Source organism: Lactuca saligna, chromosome 6, assembly GCF_052625555.1.
Source record: "Lactuca saligna cultivar CGN05327 chromosome 6, ASM5262555v1, whole genome shotgun sequence".
Lineage (NCBI taxonomy): Eukaryota > Viridiplantae > Streptophyta > Magnoliopsida > Asterales > Asteraceae > Lactuca > Lactuca saligna.
Genome location: NC_136422.1, coordinates 148,847,272 through 148,852,605, shown reverse-complemented (window position 1 = coordinate 148,852,605; position 5,334 = coordinate 148,847,272). Strand labels below are relative to the sequence as shown.

Below are 5,334 nucleotides of genomic sequence, written 5' to 3'. Positions count from 1 at the left end.
TGATGTATAGACTTTAGAGCAGTTGAATTGTTCGCATAATCCGCTAATACTTTTGTATTGGTATGTGATATCCCTCAAGTTAATGTCACATAAAATTGGTCATGCGATAAAATCAATTCTTGATGATAAATACCAACAACGATTTTACATCTATTAATTTCAAAGGATAAAAAGATTGCATCCATCAAAGAATTCAATAACATTTCTTTTTCAACGAAGGAAATTACCATATCATCAAGGATGCGGATATAGTTTATGTCCATCGTTTCTTCAACTAAATCACCGACATGTAATAAAAAGTGTGAGAATCATTGATCGGTTAGTGCTTTCATATTTAAAGTTAACTCCATCACTCAAATGTTTAGCTTCAACAGATAGTGTAGTTTCGTTTCAATGGGACGAAATATAATTTTGCTTTTGGCGATTACTTTTACGTCGATTGGATGTTTAGGGTCAAAAAGAAAAATGTATTATAATTTTGACTTAAAAAAATCACATCATATTTTGTGTTAAATAATAAAAAAAAATTAGTGATTACTTATATTGTCAATAATATAACCAGCTCGATAATTGAAAATTTCTCATATATATATATATATATATATATATATATATATATATATATATATATATATATATATATATATATATATATATATATATATATATATATATATATATATATATTGTGATTTGATGCATATTTTTTGGTTTTAAGTTTTTTATTTTATACATGCCTGAAATTACAACGTACTTTAACAAAGCTATAAAAGTCAAGACCACATGTTGGCTCTTTTCGGAAGTGTAGATAGCATTACTTTAGTCTAATCATAAGGTAATAAAACTTTGGGGCCACCATTGATGTAGCTAATGTCAGACATTAATAGTCTAACATGCAAAAAATTAATGATCACAGGAATGAAATATGATGTTTAGTAATAATAAAATAAATGAAATAAGAATTATGTTATTGTGTAGCTTGGATTGAAATCTGCACTAATAATAGTCAACTGCACATAAAAACACAACCAAGAGAAAAAATAAGTTCTTATTTGTGTAGGTTGGGTCATATAATGAATCAACACAAAATCTTTAATATATAAAATACAATTCCAACAACAATGATGTTGACAGACGGTTCATATGTGATAAAAATGGTAATAGTTTGAAGATATATTGAACAATAAGGATTTAAGCATAAACCAATTCTAATAGAAAGATTTTTATGTTAACAAATTAAAAATTAACTTTCCAGTATTAACAGAGCTTGTGAAAACATACCTTTCACATTATCCACAATGTCCCAGCTGTATATAAATACTCTTCTTACCTTCAAAATGCAATGTAAACCAACAAAGAGACATCATGCTCACAAATTATAAAATTAGGGGCATATTTCCATCTAAACTAACCATAAAAAGACATGCATACCTTATTGAAGGTGTGAGTTGAGAAGGAAATGTGAAAATAGCTTTAAGGTACCATGTTTAGTTGCTTGTCAGAGTAAAAACATAAAGATGAAATTGAGCAAACCTTGTTATATCCTTTTGAGTTTTCCTGCTAGTAACATTTCTTTAACATCATGTAAGGTACAATGATCTAGGTAAAAACTTATCATTTATGTGCTTTAAAATTAAATTAAATGATAAAATAATTGTGGGAAAAGACCAATCTAACCTTCCTTCCTTAAGATGGGTAGTCTTTCAGACTTGATCTCTTTTGGGCAGTAAGCTCCCTCCATTTATATCTTTTGAATACTTTTAGGTTCTGCAGGGTACCTTTGACAATTTGATTATGTATAACCTTTCGGCTTCAAATAAGAATGATGCACCTGTAAACATTGATAAATCCATAACCGACCACATTGAAGTAAATTATTCAACAAAAAAAACAAAAATGGAGGTTTCTAAAATAAAAATAATGGGGGGTTTTTGTGTATAATAGTGAGAGAGGAAAACAAAAAGGAAACACAAACCTGATCTAATTCTTCTCTCAACCGGGCTTTAGTGCTTGTTTCCGGGGACTGGTACTGGTTTCATTTTCGGAGAATGGTGAAGTTGGTGGCTGCAACGATGGTAAGTTAAGTGATGGAGGTCGTGGCTGAAAATAAAATAACGTACGAATGAAAGCAAGAATAATGTTTGTAGTAGATACATACCTGACGAATGATTCTGCAATATTAATGGGAGGCACCTATCGGACCAAGTGGTTTTACATCGATGCCCTAATCCCTACTATTTTGCCTAAACCTTTGTAGAAGCTGGGTCATTGGAAACTACCGGCGCCCCAAATCCCTAAAGGTTGAACCAAAATTTCCTGTTACTTTATTTTGCTTCCGGTAAAGAAAGAATGAGAATAAAAAGAAGAAAAAACCACCTGACATTCATGGAGACCCAGAAACGCCTAGGGCTTGGAGTCGGGGAACAATCCATGAACTCATCATATATCTGAATCGCAAAGCAAGATTAAGACAACCAAATCAAACAAAACAACAAAAAATACTTCAAATTTGAATCTCGAAATAATAATTCAAACTGCATATTTCTTGGATTCAAAAATCAAAAGTCAATAGTAGAAATCATAGAAAATAGCTACCGAGTCGATAAAACGTTTTAGGTGAAGATCTAAAAAGGGAGAAGTACATAAATCATAAGAAATCCAATGATTATTATCGGAGAAAATGACTATGGAGGTAACTACCTCTTACATGTTCACATGACAACTTCCTTTTTTTTTTTTTTTTTTTTTTTTTTTTTTTTTTTTTTTTTTTACATACATAATAAAGCAATTAACTTGTTTTAACTGTTTAACTACCTCTTATCAATGTTCATATATTGGCAACTTCTTATTTTTTGTACATAGTAACATCCCAAAAATCATGACCAAAAATTTCGTTTTTAATTTAATACTAAAACCATAATTATCAAACCATTAATTTAATACTCCGGCATCGGGCCCCGCCCGGCATCAGGCCCCGCGCTGGCATCGAGCCCTACTCGGTATACATATCTGTCTTTCTTAGGCCCCGTCCGTTAAACACATACAATCATATAACATGCTAACACATAAAGAAACATACTTTACTGTATCCATGTCCTAAGAAACATACTCTGCTAATAATGAGATACGGAACATCGTCCGTACTCAACTAGTGATGAGATACGGGACCGCGCCCACACTCACCTCCCTACCAGGCACATACAAGTATCACACACACAACAAGTATAATCTAACATGCAAACATTCCTCGGGCACCCGCCCGACATCGGACCTTGGTCTGGAATAACATACTAGCATACAATGTCTAGGGCTAACCCCTAGGTCTTCCTACTCATAGACTACATGGGCTAGCATTGTGGTCTTAGACCCATTCACACAGTGAGGAGACTCACATTGCACTGCTGAAGCCCTGGCTGGAACTAGCTGAGTACAGACGAAGTTCTGTATCTCATTATTAGCAGAGTATGTTTCTTAGGACATAAATATAGTAGAGTATGTTTCTTTATGTGTTAGCATGTTATATGATTGTATGGGTTTAGCGGGCGGGGTCCGGAAACAGGCGGGGCCTAAGAGAGACAGATATGTATACCGAGCGGGGCTCGATGCTAGGCGGGGTCTGATGTTGGAGTATTAAATTAATGGTTTGACAATTATGGTTTTAGTATTAAATTAAAAACGAAATTTTTGGTCATGATTTTTGGGATGTTACACAGTTAAAACAAGTTAGTTGCTTTCTTATGTACAAAAAATAAGAAGTTGCCAATATGTGAACACAGATAAGAGGTAGTTACCCTCCTATGTCATTTTCCCTTTGAGTTACCGATTAAAACATATATTAGCCGATAATATTGGTGTAATTTAAATAGTTAAAACAAGTTAGTTGCTTTATTATGTACAAAAAAGAAGAAGTTGCCAATATGTGAACACGGATAAAAGATAGTTACCCTCCTAAGTCATTTTCCCTTATTGATTGATCTATGCTAAAATTGGGATCAATTCAAACTTTTGTTATGACTTGGAAAGTGATTTGCCGAATAAATCTCCACAATAACTACCTAACAAATTAAGTGATTGTAATCCATAAAAAAAGAACACGTGGAGAAAAATCAACGAAGAGCATTTGGCAAAAAAAAATACCTCAAATTTAAGCTAAAAATGCTTCCAAAAGCAAAAACAGTTATACAATCAAATAGCTCAAGAACTTAAATTTGTACCTTAGCTTGAATGAACTCTTACCCTCGTCCTTCATCTGATAGGAGCAATCAATCAAATACATAAATCAAACAAAAATAGGATAACAATGAAGAAAAACAGAAAAATGGAGAGATAGAGGGAGAAATTGTTGGGTCAAAATATGGTTTATACTTTGTTTTTCTAGGCAATTGTATTTTTCTGTAATATTTATGAGTTTATGGTCATGTTTACGGCTGAGTTTACGGCCGTAAACTCATTTACGGCCCATTTGTTTCCGGCCCATGTTCCCTTAGTATAAATATAGGTATTAGGGTGTGAGGAATTGATTGATGAACCCTAGAGAGTTTATGGTCAGAGAGAAACAGGAGCTTTTATGTGTGTGTGAATCTTTTGTATCCGGATCTTCATTCATATCAATACATACAAAGATTCATATTATTTTTCTTCTCCTTCTCTTCTATTTGATCTGACATCATCCGTTTGATTGGGATTCCGCACCATCAAACGGATCCGTTTGATTGGGATTCTGATAGTAAACTATATTCAGCAGAAAATCTTGTTTTCAGCAGTTAATTTTATTTTATTTTTGAATCTTAATTAATTTTAATTAACTCTCAATCGGAAATTTGAGGTTTACGGCCGCAAACTCCGAGTTTACGGCCGCAAACTGTAACACCGTAAATTTTCAAAATAATTTTTCATTTTCAAAATCACATAATGTATCACATCACAAATCAAAAGCCATAATCAATTCTGTTTTCAAAAACAAATCCCAAGATCTCTACATATAAAAATCTCCATCAGTGTGTGTGTACGTGTCAAGCCGTCGCCTTCCCACGGTCCTCGCTGGTACCTGAGACATCAAACATAACAACTGTAAGCATAAATGCTTAGTGAGTTCCCTAAAATACCACATACTACAAATACGCCACTCGAGGCTAACCCGACCCTCTGGTCAAGATGTCTCAGCGGGACCTTTCAATCTCGCAGCTCGTCGGACCCTCTGGTCCAGTCATAGCTCATTGGGCCCTCTGGCCCGATCTGAATCGTTGGACCCTCCGGTCCGATCTATATAGTCATACATCATACATACAATTTCATAAATAGCACATAATCTCATACATAGCACATAAGACCCTA

General features: G+C 33.7%; 1 long non-coding RNA gene across 3 annotated transcripts; it reads right to left on the bottom strand.

Moving 5' to 3' along the window:
• Positions 1-793: 793 nt before the first annotated feature.
• On the bottom strand, positions 794-2,685 carry LOC145001656 (uncharacterized). Of its 3 annotated transcripts, none has more exons than XR_013661674.1 (8): positions 2,596-2,685; positions 2,377-2,447; positions 2,159-2,294; positions 1,976-2,064; positions 1,678-1,831; positions 1,432-1,560; positions 1,282-1,330; positions 794-1,010 (listed from the first exon to the last, which is right to left on the bottom strand). It is a non-coding gene; the product is annotated as an uncharacterized LOC145001656 (long non-coding RNA). The 3 variants fall into 3 exon arrangements; XR_013661673.1 differs by having other exon boundaries at positions 1,432-1,557; XR_013661672.1 differs by having other exon boundaries at positions 1,432-1,831.
• Between the last annotated feature and the right edge of the window lie 2,649 nt (positions 2,686-5,334).